This window comes from Gymnoscopelus braueri, assembly GCF_963280865.1.
Source record: "Gymnoscopelus braueri genome assembly, chromosome: 16".
Lineage (NCBI taxonomy): Eukaryota > Metazoa > Chordata > Actinopteri > Myctophiformes > Myctophidae > Gymnoscopelus > Gymnoscopelus braueri.
In genome coordinates, this window is record NC_137616.1 from 30,566,754 (window position 1) to 30,589,673 (window position 22,920).

General features: G+C 42.8%; 1 protein-coding gene across 6 annotated transcripts in view; it reads left to right on the forward strand.

The window, feature by feature from the left end:
* The window catches only part of disp1 (dispatched homolog 1), a 116,031-nt gene that overhangs the window by 50,556 nt on the left and 42,555 nt on the right, over positions 1 to 22,920 (forward strand). Inside the window, exon 1 of one of the 6 annotated variants that reach the window (XM_080453058.1) lies at positions 19,785 to 20,116. The exons of 4 other annotated variants lie outside the window; for them this stretch is intronic. The gene's annotated coding sequence lies outside the window, so the exon portion shown is untranslated. Of the gene's footprint in view, positions 1 to 19,784; positions 20,117 to 22,920 lie in introns of those variants that run through there. One more of the 6 variants, XM_080453063.1, reaches the window with a different exon arrangement.

Below are 22,920 nucleotides of genomic sequence, written 5' to 3' on the forward strand. Positions count from 1 at the left end.
GGAAAGACGGAGAGAGAGAGAGAAAGTACTAAGTGGTGTTTCTGGCTGCCGGTCATCATTCACTGCAGGGAGGGTTACTGTTAATGTACTGCCCTGCTTCAGCCTGGGACTGTATGTTGATGTTATTACCTAGCGCTGAACACATGCAGCCTGAGCTTTGAAGAAGACTAATGAACTGTGTGTGTGCGTGTGTCTGTGTGTGCGTGCGTGGAAGAGAGAGAAAGATAGAGAGGACAGAGATGTGAAACGCTCATTGTATGACAAACAGGTTCTGTGTGCATGTGAGTGAGTGAGTGTGAGTGTGTGTGCATGCGTGTGTGTCTACGTGTGACTGAGTGTATGTGTGTGTATGTGTGTGTATAAAGCAGCTGCTGGGGCCCCGGGCCCGTCTCGCTGGCGCACTCCTCTCCACAGGGAGTGGGACGGGCTCCAAATACCCTCCTCTGCTCTCCAACTGGACCCAGTAAACACACACATGTACCCACACACGCACACACACACACACACACATACTTAATTGCACGCACAATCGCACATACAGGGTATATGTAATAAAAGTTAAACACACACACACACACACACACACACACACACACACACACACACACACACACACACACACACAAACAAACATCTCTTGCTTCTCTGTCCGTCTGTCATTTCAAGTCCTGTCTCCTCTCTCTCTCTCTCTCTCTCTCTCCCTCCCCCACCTCTCCTTCATCTGGGGCCTCATATAGGTCCTTGTGGTCCTTGGTGTTCCTCAGAGCGAGGTGACCCAGGATGAAGTCAGTGCGTTTGCCTTGGCACAAACATGTTTTCGTCCAGGCTGCACCCCCTGTGTGTCGGCCTGCCAAGCTCTGTTTCCCAGCAGCACACAGCCTTTTACTCTCTGACTGGGATGGGACCGCAGCAGAGGTGCAACAGTTAATTCATCGATTTAATCGATCCAAAACATTACAAAATTGTGATAATAGCAGACCTACAAGCTAACTATACTGTAGGTCTGCTATTTTCACTATTTGCCACACACCCTTGTGCCTGTGACAAAGTATAAAATAACATTGTTATCGTTGTTAACACATCCACCGCCAAGGGCTAATCTCATAATGTACTCACCAGTGCCAAGGTTTTATTGTTGTTTTTAGTTTTTTTCAGGTCGCCATAGGCCCCGTTAAAATCCTTTAGATTGCCCGATCCACCGTTTGTAAACAACGGGCACATGTCCTGGTGTCTACTCGTCGAGACCGCGTGTCAAACGGAGCCGCCATGTTTGAGTTCTGATCGTTTATGTTAACATGGGAAATGCGAGGATGAAAAACTACATGTCCCTGTACAGGTTTTACAAGGCTTTTTGTGTACGACTTAGAATGAAGGCAGACGGGAAACAAAAAACGTGATCACACTTCCGGTCGATTTCGGGTGGTGTTACACTGAAAATGGTCCCCCTGGAAAATTGAAAAAAAAAAAAATCGAAAAAAAGGAAAAAGCACCACAGCCCGTAGGGCTACGGTCTCGGCGCTTAACAGTTGGATTTAACGGCCCGTAGGACTACGGTCTTGGCGGTTAATGTGTTAATCGATTCGTCTACATAAAAAATACAAATGAGATTTTCTAAAATTCAATTCAATCATTATTTCAGACCCAGGGAGATCCATATCACAATTACGCAACACAACACAATAAAATAACAGGGGAAAAAAATGCAAATAGCCCACATTGTTCAGTTTCTGACAAACATGTGCGCCAGTGGTTCCACAGTCTAGAGGAGAACCTGACAGAACTGCGTGTAGGGTCCGTTATGACAGCCATGATGTCATTTACTGACTCGGATGCCCTACACATAAACCTGTACACAAGGTTACGTAGCACAGCAGAGCAGGTGCGTTACCCCGACACTAACAAACATCTGGCTTGCACTGGAGCTTCTTGGGGCTCTCAGCAGCAGTGTTGATTTTGTCGACTAAAACTATGACGAAAAATGTCTGTCTACTACCTTTTTTCACTTACGAAAACTAAATAAAAACTAAATAAAAACTTAAGCTACGATGACTAAAACTATGACTAAATATTCTGACAATTTCGTCAACGAATAAAAACTAGACAAAAATGTTTGGGAGAAGAGATTCAGTAGAACTAAGACAAGTCATCATGGGCGCTCGCGGGTGTCACAGACCGAAAATCGTTGATCAAAAAATAGCCGAGCTTGTAGATCGTCTATTTTCGGCATGCAGCCAAGTGATAATCATTTCAATGCCATCATCACGGCCCACCCAAAAAATATTTTAGTCGACTAAATCAACTGTAGATTTAGTCGACTAAATCGGGGGGGTTCGTCATATCGCGTACGCACTGGCCTACAAGTGGGCGTGCCTTCAGATCAGGAAGCAGGCCGCGCTTTACCCAATCAAATGTAGTGGGCGGGATTTACGTGTCCGCCGATCATTCCCCACTCGAAACCAACCGAAACCGTCGTCATTGTCCCAGAGCCAAGTGAGATAGTACAAACAGCAGAGGGCGCTGTTTTTCCTTCTCATTTGGTTCTGGGTTCCCAGATTGACTAAAACTAGACTAAAAGTAAAACAATTCAGATGACTAAAATATGACTAAAACTAAACAGAATTTTATTCAAAAGAAGAGGGACTAAAACTAATTCAAAATGTGTCAAGATCAACACTGCTCAGCAGCAGCCTCATACAGTCATTATAAGGCACTGTGAGTCGTCTGATGCTGCCTTGTCTGTAGCGACTCCAAAGGTGGGCAGTATACAGTGGTGTACCTTCACAGGTACCGAGCACATGCTACATTTGCGACACAGCATGTTCGCTTGGGCATACAGCTTCTGCCGCTTTCTAGAGGTCCTTGTCATTGGAGATAAAATGGCCCAAATAAGTAATCTCACTGCACACACTAAGGGCAGTGCCAGCCAGATAGAAGTAAAGGCCTTTGCAGACAGGGTGCGATTTTTCGCACGGAAAAAACTGACAATATCATTTTTTAAACTAGAAAAAGTGCTCCTCGGAGCTGCAATCGGACCTTGCATTCATGATTTGAGGCATTTTGTTCCGAAAATGTGTGTTGCTAAATTAGACCTGCTGGTGGCGCTATAACAGGCCAATGTGAAAAGGGTGCCATTTCTTCCTCGGCCTAGTGGGAATGTGCGTGTGAAATTTCAAGGAAATCGCATGCTGTGTTCATGATTTGAGGCATTTTGTTTAAAACAAACCAATCCTGCAAACTTTGGAAGGCAATCTTAACCAATTAGGATGGAATATGGAGAATCGGACAGATCCGTGTTGATCACATGACTATAGAGATACTGTGTACCGATTTGCGTGATGTTTGGATCAAATCTGAAGGAGTACTGTCAAAAAATATGTTTTGCACAAATCGGCCTCCTGGTGGCGCTATAACAGGCCCATGTGAAACATTTGGGGCAGAGGTTCTGAATTGGCATCCAGGGAGTGTGTGTGCAAAGTTTCGCTGCGATCAAGCCAACGGTGCGGGAGATTAGCTGTTCACAGACGGACACACGGACGGACGGACGGACACACACACGGACGGACAGGGGGTAAAACATACTCTCTCGATGCGGCGATGCGTTATTTTTTTCAATCGAACCCAGTTCGATTTGTGCGTCTTTTCGCATGCGGTAAAAACTGATTGACTAATCGCACCCTGTGTGCAAAGGCCTTAAGGAAAGGTTGATTGTCTGCCTTCCCTACTTCGGACAATCGCGATCTTACTCTTTTTAGCGTTGTATTTTATATTCAAATCAAAACCATACTGTGAGTACAATGATAATATCCTCTGAAGCTGAGACCAGCACTAAAGATGACCAAATCATCTGCATATACATCAGGTGATTAATTAACGAGTCACCAATCCTGTGGGTGTTGGATTTTTGTAAAAGAAACTCTCTTTTAGATTATTCGATTAATGGAAAAGGTAATGGATAGAGTAATCCCTAAGAAAACCATGGATGGTTGCAGAGACCATGCAGAGCAACCTCTGCCCGCTGCCACAGTGGGAAAGCCTTGGAGTGACGCTCTAAGCTGTAGCATTATGTCAAACTCAGTGCGGTGGTGTTTGTGTCGTTCTGTTTATTGCGTCTTGTCTGTTTGTCCTTGTTTGTTGTACAGCGGTGAAGCCAAAGCCAAATTACAGCATGTGAACTGAGCCACTCGCTCTCAACGTGGGGTCCGCCGCCTGAGGGGGCTCCGGAGGGGGGGGGGGGGACCGCACCGCACTCACCGCAGCTACAGTAAATGATTGATAGTTGGGAACCAAATGGACCCTTATGGTTCTGTAACTCGCCGAGTGTACAAATGGAACCAAGCAGACCCTTTATGAGTCCATTTGGTTCCATTTGTACGCTGTCCGAGTCGGTAGTGGAAAGTAACTAAGTACATTTAGAGATAGAAATCCTATCAAATGGGGGTCCGTGGTGTAACACTGCTGCACCCTGGAGGGATCTCTGTTCAAGTGTACAAAAATCATTAGAATGAGCGTAATACAAAAGAAAAACACAGTTCATGTTAGTTATCCGTTTGTGTTATCTATACCATTGGTTCTCAAAGTGGGGTCCGGGGACCCCCAGGGGTCCTTGAGGGAGTTCCAGGGGGTCCCCAGCTAAATGATATATTAGGCACCAAATGGACCCTTATGGGTCTGTACACTCTCAGAGTTAAATTGACATAGATTTTACAATATAAGTTGCGGTCCAAGTGATAGAAATGCCATTAAATGGGGGTCTGTAGCCTAATGCATGTCAAACTGGGGGTCCTTGAAATTAAAATGGTTGAGAATCACTGCTAGAGCCGTAAAAAATCTTCTCTTATCGTGGTCCCTGGCATATCTTTTGAAATGGGGGTCCGCGGGCTAATAAGTGTCAATTTGGGGGTCCTTGACATGAAAAAGTTCGAGATCTATACGTCCGTGGCCCGCCATAAAGACTGTCTGTGAGGGTCACATTTTGACTTTTTCTCCGACTGTTCCCCCCCCCACCTCAGAATGCTAGGGATGCTAGGGTTCATATGCTTAAGCTCTTGTGTCCATGATGAGGCCTCTCTGGGGTGCCAGGTTCTCACAGTGTGTGTGTGTGTGTGTGTGTGTGTGTGTGGACTGTGTGAGTGAGACGGTCAAAGTGCTTTTGAAGTGGCTCTGCTCTCTGGACAGCAGCCTGTTGACTGTCTCTCTGTGACACTTACACTACAGTATGGCTGGTATGTGCAGCCGCACAGACACATCCTCAGTGTTCGTTTAGCCCATTCAATCCGGGAACGCATACTGTGTCATTTTCGTTTTTAGTCATATCTTATACTTTGGCTATTCAAAACTAGCAGATCTACAAGCTTGAGCTACGAGCTTGTAGATCTGCTATTTTTTTGAAAAATGAACATTTTGTGCAAATCTTTGAATTATTTTTTTTGAAACAACATTTGTAACTCAAATCTTTGAGTCCCTGGAACAACATATTTTGATGGGGGTCGGCGGCCAACAACGTATAATTTTGGGGGTCCTTGACATGAAAAGGTTTTGTTCCAGGGACCCCCAGAAGCAAAGGTTTGAGTTAAAAAAATTGTTTAAAAAAATATAATGTATTACAAAGATTTGCACAAATGTTAATGGGTTTTCAAAAATAATCGGGGCCGCGCTAAGATCTTGTATATCTGCTATTTTTGAATAGCCAAAGTATAAAATAATTGTTATGGCTCAAATCTAAAATGACACCGATTTTTTCACGGTCTTAATGGGTTAACTCTGAGAGATGGTTCAAAATGTAAACCAAATGGACCCATTTGTACTCATTCTGAGCGACACATGGATAAATGAACACTGAGGATTTTACTGTGTAATTTCAAGTGTGAGTGCGCGCGTGTGTACATACGTATCTGTCTTCCTGTCAGGGTCTGTGTTTTCCCATCCTCCCTCCATCCCTCCCTTTCTCGCTTTTTCCTCCATCGTTCCCCCTCTCTTCATTTCTCATCGCTCTCTAACTCCTTCTCAGCCTTTCGATTTCTCTCTCGTTCTCTCTCTCTCTCTCTCCACTCCATCCTTTGTGTTGCCCTCGTACCTCACTCTTTCCCTTCAGACTCTTTTCTTCCCTCTTTTATAACCCCTCTCTCTTTCTTTCCTTCTATCTCTTCCTTCTATCTCTTCCTTCCATCTTTTTCTCTCTCTCTCTCTCTCTCTCTCTCTCTCTCCACACACTCCCTCCCTCCTTCCTTCACTCATTTATCACTCATCTCTCTCTTTCCCCCTGTTCTCCCTCCGTTGTCACTCTTTCCTCTCATCCCCTCTCTCTCTCTCCCTCCCCCTCTCTCTCTCTCTCTCTCTCTCCCAGGTTTATGACAGCAGTGTGTGATGTAACACCTCAGATGCTTTCGACCACAGAAAATGTCTGATATTTTTGTCTCTGTGTCTTTGGGTCTGTGCAGTGGAACACGAGGCCCCTGGAGAAATGTGACACAAGGATGCAATCTCTCTGCTTTCATCACTTTGTCCAGTTTCTTCTTTTTCTTTTTTAACTTGGCCTATTTATTTCTCCTTTTTTATACAGCAGAGTGGACAGTATAGACTGGGTTCAGAACACAGTCTACATTAGCTCTCAGTAGAGATTCTGGGTTTTGTTGAGTTCAGGACGTTTGTATGTATACAGTATCTCTCGCCCAAATGTACTGTATGTTCTACTGACACATGTTCTGCTACTGCAGGGTGGAGGAACACACACACACACACACACACACACACACACACACACACACACACACACACACACACACACACACACACACACACACACACACACACACACACACACACACACAGTTTGCAGAGCTTAGAATTATGTAAAGCAAGGCGGTGGAAAGGCTTGTGTGTGTGTGTGTGTGTGTGTGTGTGTGTGTGGTCAGTTCCTCAAAGGCTGTGTTCGACCTGATGAGCAAACGCTAACTTAAGTCTACTCAAAGAAAAGATCTTTTCCATTAACGCACCCCTGTTTGTTATCCTCTGCCCACCCCAGCTCTCTCTTTATCTCTCTCTCGCCCCTTCCTCCATTCCACCTTACCTCTTCTTATGGGAATAAAGCCGCTAGACTGTCTGTCTGTCTGTCTGTCTGTTGGTTCTTTGTTCTGGGGTCAAACCAAAACCCTTCTTTAGGCCGAGACTCTCCTCTTCCTCTCCTTTCTCCCTTCCTCCAACCGTCCGTCTGTCTGTCCAGCAGCAGCTTGTATGCAGACTTTTCGTTTGCTCTCCTCCTCTTAAGAGGTCAGAATTTGAATTCCTCCACTCCCCGCTCTACACTGCAAAATGATCTGTATGAGCATGTGAACAAATTGTCACGGTTCCATTTAGCTTGTTATCTCCCTCTCTGTAACCTTACTGTCCACTCTGTCTATTGGGGGTGTGGGAAAAAATACGAATACGAATCGTGATTCTACTGTTGGGCGATTCAGAATAGATTTTTTTTTGGGGGGGGATCTTGGATCTACCTTTGTGTGTTTACATTATTATCAGTTGATAAAACCTTTACAATTATAAAAGCTACATAAATGTACTCTGCTCTCATGCCAGCAGACTGGACTAGATCCTGAAATCCTATGTTTTGAATCAAGAATTGTTTTGAATGGAGAATCGTTTGAATGGAGAATCGTTTGAATCAGAAAGAAATGGTTTTAGAATCGGGGAAAAAACGAGAATAGTTTGTTTTTTTAAAAAAAAGAAAAAAAATCGTTATCGTGACCCCAAGAATCGGAATCGAATTGTGAGATAGCAGAAGATTCACAGCCCTACTGTCCACTCTGTCTATCCCTTTGCGATCCCACGATTTTCCCTTTCTCTCGCAATCTCTCTCTCTCTCTGTCTCTCTCTCTCTCTCTCAACCTCTCCCTCCCTTTCTGAAAGGCCATGGAATGAGGAGTTCTGATTGAACTGTGTTTTCCCACTAAGTGTTTCTGACCCTTGAGAAAGAGAGTGAGGGAGGAGTGGAGGGTGAGGGGTGAGAGAAGAGAGAGAGAGAGAAAGCATTGTCAAGTGTGGAAGAAAGACAAAGAACCAGCTCTGAGGCCCCTGACACCATGTGAAATCCTTTGGAAAAACAGCTGTAATTAGAGGGCTGAACCGCCTTTTGTGCCAAAAGTGTGTGTGTGTGTGTGTGTGTGTGTGTGTGTGTGTGTGTGTGTGTGTGTGTGTGTGTGTGTGTGTGTGTGTGTGTGTGTGTGTGTGTGTGTGTGTGTGTGTGTGTGTGTGTGTGTGTGTGTGTGTGTGTGTGTGTGTGTGTGTGTGTTGGAACAACAGCCATGAAACAGGCTTCTGCTCCTAATTGGGTTCCACAAGCCTTTCTCTCTACTCTCCCAAATATAGCAGCTGGCAAAAGCTCTGTGTATCTTCTGAAGAGTTCAGAACAGTTCAGACCACATCCATTATCACAGGATAACGATATGCTCTCTCTATAAACTCATTTTAATATTTTGTTTAATATTCTCAACATTCACTCGGATACCTTGCAGTCCTTGTAAACGTTATTTTCTCTTATTTCTGATTTGCAGTGGTGTAAAGTAACTAAGTACATTTACTCAAGTACTGTACTTAAGTACACTTTTGAGGTTTGAGTTTTACTTTACTGGAGTATTTCTATTTTCTATACTTTTACTTCTACTCCACTACATCTCAGAGGCAAATATTGTACTTTTACTCCACTAGAATTATTTGAAAACTTTAGATACTAGTTACTTTGCAGATATAAATTATGATATTATACATTAACCACTTTAGCCCTATTTTATACATAGGATATTTGAAAATAGCAGATCTACAAGCTCACAACGCGCCGCGATGCGACACGTTGTGAGCTTGTAGATCTGCTATTTTCAAACATTTTAGTACTTATACTTTTGGTACATTTTTATGCCAATACTTTTACTCAAGTCAATTTTGAATTCTGGACTTTTACTTGTAGCATTTTCTATATTGCAGTATTGGTACTTTTACTTAAGTAAGGAATTTCAGTACTTTTTCCACCACTGCTGATTTGTATTATTTTTATATCCTCGATGACGTGGTCCCTCTCGCTTCCACACAGCGGCGGAAGTGAGAGAGGGACACGTGCGCGATGATCTCATTCACACCTCTCATCCGTCAATCAACACCGCCGAACAGAATGCCCGCAATGTTGATTGGCCGCGCGGCCAAATCGCTACGTCACTTTCTTTTAAGTCCAGGCCAAAAGCCTTTTGTCTTTTCCTCTTCCTCTGTCTCTCCATCTCTTTATTGCTCTCCGTCTCTCTCTCTCTTCTGCCGCTCCCCGATTTTAATGTTTGTTTTTTTAAGAATCAAGAGGCGTTTATTTGTCACTCACAAATACAGGTACAAGGAGCAGAATGCTGGTGTGATTTGGAAAAAATAATAAGATTATATACAAATGAGATAAAATAAGAATAGTTGAAGACGCACTCTCTAACCCTCTTTAACCCATTAAGGCCTGAGGCCGATTCTTCAAAATGTCTTCTAAATCCTAACAGTTTTTTGAAAAATAATTATATCAGTGGTTCTCAAACGTTTTCATTTCAAGGACCCCTAAAATGATATGTATTTGGCCGCGGACCCCCATCTCAAAATATGTTGTTCCAGGGACCCTCCCCCCCCTCCCCCACAGAAGGAAATATTTGAGTTACAAATGTTCGCTTTAAAAAAAAATATATATATATACAAAGATTTGCACTAGTTTTCATGATTTTTCAAAAATAGCAGATCTACAAGCTCATAGCGCGGCACCGAGTGCCGCGCTATGAGCTTGTAGATCTGCTATTTTTGAATAGCCAAAGATATCTAAAATGACACGGATGCGTTCCCGGTCGTAATGGGTTAATACCCTCCTAGCAGCTATGTGGAATGTGCAATGGGAGTGTGCAGAATCTTTTTTGTGTTGTTTTTCTTTGTTGGTATGTCACTCATGGAGGGTAATGATAAGAACCAGACGGACAGGTCATCTGGATACAGCATGTTGTTTTTCTAGAGTCACCACACAATAGATCTGTTCCTCGGTCAAATCTCCGGGGCGGCGGGCTGACATCATGCGCATAATTCAGGACATGGGCCTTTTCTGTCCCTATAGTCACAGGTCGAGGGGTCGTTCCACAGGCAAAACGTGGTGATGCACGTTTAGCTTCTTGCAGTTGAAAACCAGCCGTCTCTTTTGTTTTTAGGGGGTAGTTTTGGCTTTATTGGGACGGCACAATGAAGGACGAGAAAGAGAGAGAAGAAAGCCCACGTCCTGCGTCACGGGATGCAGGTCATGAACCGGGGCTCAGGCTCTCCCCAATGAGGCTAGTGTAGTTGTAGCCTCGCGTAGCCAGACTATATCACTGCGTGGATATGAGTCTGGTGCTTCCATGAGCTTCCATGAGGTTCCATGAAGTTTTTTTTCCCAAGGGGCGGGATCAAAACAATGGCCCTCGACGCAATTGGTCAGACCTACAACCAACTACCAATTACAGTCTCCCATATTCGAATACTGGGCCCTGATTGGTCACCCACGTCTTCTGGAGCAGGAAATGGATTCTCTATGGAGCGGTGCCAGACCCAAATCAGCAGAGTGCCATTTTTATTTTTTGCACTCGCAGATTCGTCTGGTCCCCCAGGCTAGTGTAGTTGAACTGTCAGGTGTGTGAGGACCAAGTTGTTTCACATCCCATGACCTTTATTTATTCATTTGTTATATCAATACCAGAGATTGCATACGTAACCACGTGAACCCCAGCAGGATCCCTATTCTATGGCAAATAATTAAATAATAAATATTAATTACAAGCTCACAACAAATCACCATGCAACAGTTTCCATAACCAGTCACTACACAGTAAAATCTTCAGTGTTCATTTATCCTTTTGTAACTCTGAGAGCAACCAAATATTAAATGTGTACACTTTAAAGTGTTTTTTTTGTACTTTTTACCAATTTCTCTCCCCAATTTAGTCATTATGCAATCACTGTGTGTTGTCACTGCTGTTGTATCCTATAATACGGACTCACCTGCCAGTGAGGAGCCCCCACCGGGAGGACGTAGAGCCTTCGTCCTACTCCTCCCGCCCAACATGGTCCCAATCGTGTTAGCATAGACGCTCGACAAAGCCGGAATGCACCACAGTGGATTCGAACCCACAATGTGGTGGGCAGCTTACTGTACCTACTGCGCCACCCCAGCGCCATTTGAAATGTAAAGTTAACACTGTTTTGCAGTGTAGTGAGCGACTAATGCAGCCGTCCTTTTTGTAACTATAGCGTACAGCGCCAGCTGTAGCTCCACCCGCAAAGCCGTTGATTGGCTCAGTTGTTTATCCGACATGGAACAAGCCTTTGACAAGGGATTAAAAAAACGGAAAGAATTTGAAAAGTGGGCATGAACGTGCGAATATAAGTAGCAAACGGCGATCCAGGGATCTGGAACCGAGCGAGACAAACGTTATAACAAACCAGATGCACGTTTTAGGTGTTTCTGGTCTCAGACCAGCCTAGATATCTTGCATGGATGGAACTGTGGTGTTCAATGTCAATGTGACAGCGGTACATTTGTGCAATTGTACCACAGGGTTGAAATGGGCTTCTGGATTCATGAAGTGGCATGTGAAGTCTCAGTGAAATACTAAAAGAAAACACCATAATCAGACTTGGAATTTTGTCACACACTGTAAAGGTCCTTACACACCGGGGCGATTTTTTTCGTGCGAATAATATGCTTTTTTTTAAAACCTTATAAAGTCAATGCAAGCGTACATGGCGCGAAAAAGCGGAAAAGCGAAGCGAAAAAGCGTCTTTTAATTATTCGGAACAAGTCCGAATTTTGCGTATATTCGCACATTCGCCGGTGTGTAACCGCCTTATTGCATACATTAATTCAGTGAGTATAATATATATCGCTCTAACTTGTATCGTATAGGCTTTTGAATTTGACTTGCAGTCAGAATCAGCTTTATTGTAGAAGTAAAGAAGTGGGTGAATTTTGTTTTCGTGCATAGTTCCCATCGTATCGTTATTTCCATAGAAGAAAGGGAAGAAGAAGAGGGGGGGAGGAGATCAAACAAGAAAAAACAAATAACTGTGGTTGAAGTCTTTCTTATTTATTGTGTAGGAAGCTTTAGAAGATTATTATCGTCATTTGGTGCTGCTTTTGTAGAAGCTGTGGTTTTAAATGTAAAACCAATAGTGTCCCAGACTGGACCTATAGTCGGCACATGACTATTGGCCACTAACGGGCCAGAGTCATGCCATAGGCCACTGTGGCAATTAGAGGTTTACACTCGTTTGAAATGTAAGCCGGAGCCCAACCGCACATGGTGAGGTTAAGGCCCAGACCTTAACCGACCTGACAGATCTTCCCAAATTTGAGGTCCAGACTTGAACTTAGCACGTGCTCCAGCACAATTACAGACCAGGCTGTTTCTCTCCGCCTCCCTTCTTTACCTCAAGTGGCTTAACTCATTCGCTGTACACGCCCACGCACGCACGCACGCACGCACATGCTACATTTGCAGGGTTGATTATCGGTTGTCACGGGCACGTAGGTGCTGGTGTAGGCCTTACAGTGTACGCTTGCTTTGGCAGGCTTTCAATGTAAGCTTGACAACAGAGTGCAGTTGGAGAACCTATTTAAAGTTGGTCACACATCCATGGTGAATAGGAGGGAGAGAAGCCATGTTCCGTTGTTAGCAGGGAGGAACTGAATTTGTTTAGCTAAACTAAACAAGGTAGATGAGTCAAAGGCTTTGACTCGTCTACATTGTTTAGTTTAGCTAAATAAATCCAGTCACTCAAAAAGCTCTCTCGGGTGATATTAATGCTTTAAAGATGGTTTTAAAGAAACTCTGACTCCGCGTATAGCAGGATAAATTAGGTGCTCTGCCACATATTCCCAAGTTATTCAATTACAATTTGTTCCTCAGGTCAATATACAGAAAGAAAGGCATAAGAGCAGAAGTGTAATCGAAACTGCATACTTAAGGGCCTACTGTTCATAAATGTCCACGTGTAGGCCTGGACTTCAGCGGAGCGGCGTAACTCTGCCGTCGACTCTCTCGTCGGGGTTTTAGCCTTGGCCTCTAGCTTTCCTCGGGCCCCCTGGGTCCACGTGCGCAGACGTCAGGGGCCCTCTGCGCTAATCGGGTGGGAGATGTCCGTCCTCACTGTAGAGGTGTCGGGCGGATAGGGTTTCCCCCCGGTTTCCGAAACTAAGACCCACAGAAGCCACAGAGCAATGCGAACAATGCTGCCCAAGAGAGGGTTGAGAGGATCCATCCGTTCGCTAATGCTACTCTCTCTCTCTCTCTCTCTCTCTCTCTCTCTCTCTCTCTCTCTCTCTCTCTCTCTCTCTCTCTCTCTCTCTCTCTCTCTCTCTCTCTCTACCGCTTGCACACTCTCTCTCCCCTCTGATTTAGACCCTTGCTCATTTACACGTTTCTCTCTCTCTACTGATTCTTTAAATCAAACGCCTGGTTCATGCTACCCAGTGGTGGAAAGTAACTAAGTATGTGTACTCAAGTACTGTACTTAAGTACAATTTTGAGGCAATTTTACTTTACCGGAGTATTTCCAATTTTCGATACTTTTACTTCTACTCCATCACATCTCTGAGGCAAATATTGTACTTTTACGCCACTACAATTATTTTAAAACTTAAGTTACTAGTTACTTTGCAGATATACATTATTATATTGTAAAGCATACTTTAGACCTATTTTATACATAGGCTATTTGAAAATAGCCGATCTACAAGCTCACAACGTGTCGCATCGCGACGCGTTGTGAGCTTGAAGATCTGCTATTTTCAAACATTTTAGTACTTTTACTTTTGGTACTTTAAGTATATTTCGATGCCAATACTTTTGTACTTTTACTCAAGTAACACTTTGAACACAGGCCTTTTGCTTGTAACAGAGTATTTTTATATTGTGGTATTGCTACTTTTACTTAAGATCTGAGTACTTCTTCCACCACTCTCTTGTACTTTTGGACCTTTTCCCCTGCAAACAGCCCCTCAACTCCCACCAGCCTGTGTCTCTCTCTCCCTTCTTGTTAGCCAGACATTATCACATACAGGGGTAGCAGCAATGCACAGAGGGGCTCTAAGGTTACCTGCCTCCTTCCTGCATTTACGTCTCCGTGCATTACAGTCTGCCATCTGAACGCTCTCCCATTAGGTCACTGTTAACGCACCTCCAAATCAGAAAACGAGTCGGATCATGTTTAATTTATGGCAGGAAGGCTTTTGTGGAGTGCGTGGGCACAGTAAAATCCACAGTGTTCCTTTATCTCAGAGAGTGTAAAAATGGAACCCATAAGGGTCCATTTTTACATTCTCAGATTTAAATTAACATTGAGGATTTTACTGTGTGTGTGTGTTTTTTTTTCTCCCCATACATCCTTAGCTGTCATCATCTTCTTCTGAGCTGTTTGAAGTTTTTTATGTCTCTGGGACGTACGGTATAGGAGTGCTGTAGCGTAGTTTTTTCTTTGTATGTTTGGGGTTTAAATTGTGTGACATAGTTCAGCACTTAGTTAATAGTGGTAGTAGTGCTTGTAGTAGTAGGTTGACTCAGTAGAGTATACCAACATATTTCTGTGATCCTTGACCTCAGGACAAAAATCACTCATTTAGTGTTCAGGGTTAAAATACATCAGGAGAAACCTCCACTGTCAGTGACAGAGCAGTGGTTCTCTAACATTTTACATGTCAAGGACCCCCAAGTTGATATTTAGTTGGCCGCGGACCGCCATCTGAAAGGATGTTGTGCCAGACAGGGTCCGGGATCCCCATAAAAGATTTGTCAATCTTTTTTAATTTTTTTTATAGCAGATCTTCAATCTCGATCGAGTGTGCTTGTAGATCTGCTCTTTTCAAATAGCCAAAAAAAATAGTTTTTACACTGTGACTCATTTTGCTGGAGACCTCCTGGAACCCCCTCAAGTATCAGCAATTATGCAGCCGATGTGTCCAGATTCCAGAATGATCTTCAATCACTTTAAACCTGACTTCCCTATTTTTGGGCATGTCATTGTTGGTGAAAATGTTCAATAGATTAAAAAAAGTGGGGGGAAAGCAGTTCTACACGCTTACAGCGCATCATGGTGGGATGCGTTGTGAGCTTGTAGGTCTGCTATTTATTTATTAATAGGGATTAAACGGTTAGATAAAATAAAATGCTCCTTTTAAATACAAAATATCATTGGTAGTCTAGGTCTAGGACTCCAAAATCAGGGTCAGCATTGGACCCAGAGATCTGTGATCGGTCGGGCTCTACCTATTACTAATACAAACTACCACAAAGCACTGTGAGGGTATGGCTTTGACTTGGCCTCGGGGGCCAGCAGTGAACGAGTGCCTCAACTACTGCAGATGATTACAGCTCGCTATATGAACTGTGTCCTAATCCTGGTGGACAGCTGAAATGAAAGCCAGGTATGACCCTCCGTCTTCCCAGCATTCCCTGTGATCAACTACCTCCCCTGCCGAGCAGAGTCGGGCTGTCCTTGCACAATGCTGACTTCCAGAAGAAACTAGAATCGAGGTCTCTCCTTTAACAGTTTAAAGAGAGGGAATGTTGATCAGGAAAAAATAAGTGATTTTATGTGAATGATGTAATCTTGATTAACATGTCCCATAAGTAGGCAACAGGTTCACTTTAGTAGGCAAAAAAATCTGAAAGGCAAACACTTTTAAGTGCTTTGCTGAAAATATTTCCACCAAAAAGTGTCCGGAACCAAAACAAAAATCTAGTTTGAATTTTCTACTTAGGCTGGTAGGCTTATTTTTTTGTAATTTGACATTGCCTGTGTTTTGATGGCCTGTTGGCCTGTGAAACTTCCACGTAAACGAAAAGTCATATTTGATTCCACACACAGCAGCCGGTTTGTGTCCATCAACAGCCCATGTGTCCTGAAACTCTCCCTGTTCACTTGTTGCCCGTCACTCTGAATAAAGGGTGTCAGCTAAGTGCCTGAAGTATGTAAATGTTGACGGCCACGACGAGCTGTAAGTTAGGAGGGATTGTTATCATTGTGGACAGCTCCAACCATTTTGAGGTCTGAATAAAACCATGGTTATTCCAAGGGATTCTGTTGCACATGGTGGGGACAGAGGGAGTTGAGAGAGAAAGGGTTTCAAGGCGTTATTGAAGCAAAGAAGGAAATGCAGCCAACTCGACACATCTGAACCGCGGTGTATAATTTAAAGTAGCATGCAGAGCAATATGTTTTGAAAGGGTGGGGCCATATTAAAAGATCACGAGGTAGAATCTGCTAATTAGAGACTATTTCCTGCTTTCATGAGTAGACTTGCCTACTTTGGTCATTCCATTTATAATACACAATTCATTCCGTAAACTTTGTAACACATCATTGTGTCATCTTACAGTTGGTTATGTGTTTCTCTCCTTTTTTACATTCCTTGACAATTGACCCGTAAAATAACTCCTCCTCATGTGTACGGTATAGCTTGTTATGTAAGTAACATTTACTTTATGATCTGGCCTTAGGATATGGGATGAGCTAACTGATTGATTTGGGCCAAAGTTGTCCTATGTTAGGGCAGAGACCCTCCAGTGGGGTCGGGGGGAAAATATAAGTCCAAAGTTATGCAGTTAAAATATACAAACTAAAAGTTGTGTTTGCACATGGTCATGGTGTAACCAAACTGTCTGAAATCCCTGCAATTTGAGGTAGACTGAATAATACCCTAGTGGTTAGTAGACTATGTTATAACCATAACAGTGAGTGGATAGATATTTTTTAGGCAAACATGGCCTACATAATAGACAGCGTAGTCGGTTTTAATGTGCAGGGAATTTAGGACTCATCATATAGGTTCAGAAACACTTTTCGTCTGTTTTGTCTTGTTAAAATGAGTGGTTAATAGCTCTATACTTTCATAGCAATGTTGTTGAGTGTTTGTTCAATAACGGATGTACCCATCTCTCCAGCTATTTGATGAACAGAAAACACATTTTCAGGTTATTACTTGGAATACCAATTTCATCCAACCAGGAGAGAGAACTCGTACATGGTACAGGATAAACAAGTACAATTGGAAGTGATGAAACAAATAATTGAGCAGACAATATTGGAACTTCAGCACAAGCTGATAAATGATGTTTGTAGGGTTCTCTCTCCTGATACAAAATACTGAAGAGCTGGAGAGATGGGAGACCCCCTGTTAACAAACACACTGTTAACTAATATAATGTAGCGTAATGTAAAGCATATAGTCTCTGTCGGGTGGAATCCTCATATAACCAAAACTGTTACTTTTCAGGATTCAAATTCAAAAATAGTTAACCCATTGAGACCTGGAAGGAACGCATCTGTGTCACTTTAGATTTCTTTGGCTATTCAAAAATAGCAGATATACAAGCTCATAGCGCGGCACCGAGTGCCGCGCTATGAACTTGTAGATCTGCTTTTTTTTTTTTTTTTTTTTTACTTTTAGGATTTAGAAAACATTTTTAAGAATTGCCTCAGGTCTTAAGGAATCAGATCTACATGCTTGCTGATCTGCTACTTATGATAATTACGTTGCAGTATGATCAAGTAGGGCATTCATTTACGAAAATAAACAATACGTTAAAATATGGAGAGGTTTCTGCACGGCAGCGACGATATTAAAGCTTCACATTTTTACCAATAAACTGTTTGGTTTAACCAAAAATATCTCACTCACAGAACCTTTTATGGGTCTACACTGGTTCTCAACATGGGGTCCGGGGACCCCCAGGGGTCCTTCGGGGCAGTGGCTCAGTGGGGATTCTTCAGTGGGGGAGAGCTATTTTAATGGGGTATGTGGATAAACATCAAGGCTGATGGCCGTTAACCAGTAACCTTTGTGCGGGTTAGGGGTGATAATTAGATTCATCTGGCCCAACCAATCAATCAAAGGCAGTGGTGGAAAGTAACTAAGTACATTTACTCAAGTACTCAAGTACAATTTTGAGGTACTTTTACTTTACTTGGGTATTTCCATTTGTCAATACTTTATACTTCTACTCTGCTACATCTCAGACGCAAATATTGTCTATCTCCGCTACAATTATTTGGCAGCTTTAGTTACTAGTTATTTTGCAGATTTAGATCATTAATACAAGATATTATCCACTGAAGCCCAATTTTGTACTTCGGCTATTCAAAAATAGCCATCTACAAGCTTATAGATCGGCTTGTAGATCAGCAGTTACTTTTACTTTATTGGTACTGTAAGTATATTTTGACGGCCAATACTTTTGTACTTTAACTGAAGTACAAGGCTACTTGTTGTAACAGAGTATTTCTACACTGTGGTATTGCTACTTTTACTTGTACTTCTTCCACCACTGATCAATGGTCTTATGCAAAGCAGGTGGGTGTGGCTAACGCTATTGTTCTCTAATAAGTACACACAACAACAATAAACAGCGGGGGTGGCCAAGGCGCAGTATTTAACAGGTAGCCTAAGTAGCTTGAATAGATGAGAGAGTGAATAGATAAATACAAATTGTGTATTGGGCGTCTGGCACACCGGCCTGTAAAGTGTTGGGAGTTTGGGACACGCACACACTCACACGCACGCATGTGTGGGCCTGTTGCCCACAGTTGCACTGCTCAAAGACATGAGGGAACACCCAACGCCCACTACACACCCCTGATTGAAGGGGTTCCAAGGGGTCCCCACTCCCCAGCTAAATATTTAATAGTTGGATAGGAACCAAATGGACCCAGTTATGGGTCTGTAACTTCGAGAGAGTGCAAAAGGAACCAAATAGAACCCTCAGAGTTAAATTAACCATGGAAAGTTCCCAGGACTTTTTTTTGTGTTATCCTTTTAGCTCAAATGTACTGTACTCGTGCTGTTTACACTTCTGTCTAATAAAGTATTCAATCAATCAAGCAATCAAGACCCTGAAGATGTTACAGTGTGGGATCCCACTCATCCCAGAGAGAAACACTGTATAAAATGGGATGGCATGCAGACCTCCATTTGGCCTAATGCAGTGGTTCTCAAAGGGTCCGGGGACCCCCAGCCCAGGGGTCCTTGAGGGTTCCTGTGGGTCCCCAGCAAAATTAATTAATAAAGCATCGAAATCATTTTAACCACTACATCTACTACTTAACTACTACAAGCCCTCAACGCGCAAATATTTTGGAAACATTTTAACAACACAAATCGTGTGGGGGTCCCTGGCACAAAATATTTTCAGAGATGGGGGGGTCCGCAGTCAAATACATATTTTGGGGTCCTAGTTTAAGTTTAGTTTATTTTGATCCTCATCAACAGTATCACAAAACATTACACACTGTAATCCAACATATTATATTTTGGGGTCCTTGACACGATGAAAAGGTTTGAGAACCACTGGCCTAACAATGAATGCATATCAAACTAGGGGTCCTTGAAATTAAAACGTTTGGGAATCAGTATCACTATGATGATGATGATGATGATGATGTGTGTGTGTGTGTGTGTGTGTGTGTGTGTGTGTGTGTGTGTGTGTGTGTGTGTGTGTGTGTGTGTGTGTGTGTGTGTGTGTGTGTGTGTGTGTGTGTGTGTGTGTGTGTGTGTGTGTGTGTGTGTGTGTGTGTGTGTGTGTGTGTGTGTGTGTGTGTGTTAGTGGCAGTGAGTGGGTTAAAATAAGAGAACTGTTGAAGGCTCTGAGACGATGTGAGCGTCCTATCAGTGTGTTCATGTTCAACCCCAACCCTCCTCCTTCTCCCTCCCTCCGTCCCACAGAGAGAGAGAGAGAGCTGAGAGAGGGCTGTATGTTTGTGGAAGAGAGTGTGTATGTGTGTGTGTGTGTGTGTGGGTGTTTGTCATTCTGGTAGTGCGTGCTGGTTCTCCCATGAGAAAAAGCAGCCCGCTTTCCCCCCACAACGACTTGTTGCTTCCTCCCTCTCGGGGTATTCTAATCATTTGTGTGGACACAGTGGATCAACATACTACAACCAACCGAGCCGGCGGAGAGTTTGTTTACAGTCGCGTATCATATATGTAGCGCAACCGTTCCGTTCGTTTCTCCCCGGCGGCAACTGTTACCGATCTGGTCTGATCTGAACGGCGATCTATCGGGATCTTCTTCACGCGACGACGAGCAGCCGCTCCGGGGTAAGAAGAAGATCGATTCTCCTGAGAAACGTCCCCAGTTGTTGCCATGTTCCGCCTATTATAAGCGACTTTGGGCCTTGTTTTATCTGTAAAGTTGCTTGTAAGTATTGGTTAGTTGTGGGTTGCGGTTTTTTGGGGCTTGTTTCTAAAGTGTACTTGCTTATTTGGGCTTGTTTCCCCCCCAAAAAATAATTATTTAAACCAGTGGTTCTCAGATATTTTCATAAATGTTTTGTGCCAGGGAGCATTTGTGTTGTTAGAATGTAAAAAAAAATTTGCATCGGGACGCGTTGTGAGCTTGTAGATCTGCTATTTTCAAATAGCCGACGCATACCGGTTTAAAATTGCTCATGTTGCTTGCCCAGAGTCGCTTCTTTTTGGTCTTGTTTTCATAGACTTGGTTGCTTATTTCTCTCACAAAATCTGGCAACGCCGATTCTCATGAGAAACGTCCCGTCTGTTTAGTTTTTAGACCTCGGCTTTTGGTCAATCTATGTATGTTTGAAACGCGGCTACGATGTCTCCGCCACGTTGTTAACTGTGTGTGTGAGACTAGAATACATACAGGGGGAAATGAGGATACTTGTGTGATGTTTTGGAGTGTGTGTTTGTTTGGGTCCGTGCATGATGTCCGCCGTTACGTTGCAATGTCGCTAACAACTGCACTGGAAGCTTTATTACAATGTAACGCAGGCAGATGTTTAGCTGAGAGCCAAAATGACGCTATATAATGCATTTTCATCTCGGGACATTGGATTATTGCTGCTATTAAAACTGTTGTAGCCCCAGATTGTCCTGTAAAGACCTTTTGAGAAATATTTCTAATGTTCGTGTAAAAAAAAAAAAACTCAACCATGAGTTTTGCCAAATGCCTATTCTTGACAAACTCTACCATATAATTATTAGAAAGATTATTATCCCGTCCTAAATCCATTCTGGATCGAGACTATCATATATATATATATATATATATATATATATATATATATATATATATATATATATATATATATATATATATATATATATATATATCTCAACATCGATAAAATATATCTATGATAGTCTTTATCCAAGGCTAATGATGTGACAGACAACGGCTCATATACATACATAGATCACATTACATAGGCTAAGACTAGACTACATACATTCCACTACTGCATAAGCCATTTTGGGGCTTGGTGTTGTTTCATGGGACTAAAAAAAAAACTGCACTGTTTCTCCTCATTTCAACTCGACCACGATTGCGTGGAACACCTGGGCTGAGGAGGGGAATGATTAGGTTTGTTCACCTAATTTATCTTGAGTTCCCGCAGAGCAGAGCCTTGAGCAACGAGCACCGTCATATTGGTATGTTAGAGAGCCCAGCTGTGGCTCTAAAAACACCACCCTGGGGCTGTGGAATATGTCAAAAGAAACTCCCCTTCTCCGCAGACAGACAGTAACATGTCAAAGGAATATATGTCAAAATGCCCTGTCGGGCGTGTAGAGCTGGCAAGAGAAGTCAAGCTGTTGTTGTTATTATCGGGAGCGGTGTGGTTATTAACTGTCTCTTGACTGAGTCCTGGTAATTACTGTCTTATTAGCTTTAATTAAAGGGATGGGGAGGACGCCTCGCCTTACCGCGTATACCTGTCAGTCGCACACACACACAGGGTCTCTCCGTTCCTTTTCTCACACCCCGTAATCTTCAAACCTCACATGAAAGCATCATCATCACCTGCTTATTCACAATCCGGCCGACCAGACAGTTATTGTGTAAATAATAATTTGTTCTTAACAGGGTTGCACAGTATAGCAATAGTTAGTGCAAATGTAGAGAACCTGATGATAATAATAATAATTATAATACATTTTTTGGTCAGTAGGCCTATTATAAACACCATTCATATCCCAAAAGGTTGCGTTTTTGTAGATGGATTCCTTTTCTTTCTGGGAACTCCCTAAAGTATTATGGTGCTGTGCAGAAGGCGAACAAATCAAGTTGCATGTCGGGTGAAATATTTCACATAACCATTAGCTTTCGGCTATTGTTGGTGGTGCACAGATAAAATAAAGAAGAAATATCACTCATCTTTGGTAGCACATGCGGAAAATGGCTATTTAGGAGTGCAGCTGTTGTTGCTGGTAGATTTGACCTTTCTGGGACAAATTAGGTGTCCGCCTTGGTTATCTTTGTACTTTCATGGGAGTGCAATGTATTCTAGATGTTTTTAAAACTCCTTTTGTGAACGTCATACTTGGCAATAACGTCTTTCTTAGTTGTGCATAATCTCTAGCTAAATGTGAGTACTTCATTACATATTGCACTATTATTAGGTGATTGTTTAGAGTCTTATTATTAATTAAAGTCTAAAATTAATCATAGCTCAGCATTTAGGCTTTGAGACAACTGATAATCATTTGTCCAGTAGTAAGTTTCGCCTCTGTCTATTGTCAGGTTGAATGTCAATTGCATTTGTCATTCGTGTCTCCTGGGTTGCACTTGTGGCTGCGATGAATGCCACGTTTTAAGACTGCTCCGTCTCACATCCCCCAGATACACTCCTATTTATTAAAGAAGGCTAAGTGCTTTGTGTATAATCTCTGCATCCCTTGAGGTTTAAGAACTTAAACCACCAAACCAATGTTTATTCGAGGGGTACGTCTAACAGGGGCGTGAAACCCTTTTAGAGATGTGCTTGTTTAAAGTTGGGGTGAAAGCAAGTGGAATGGAGAAAGGAATTATGCACTTATATTAGCCTTGGTCTGTTATTTTAATCACAGCCTACCTAGACAGTAATATTTTTAAGTAAAAAAAA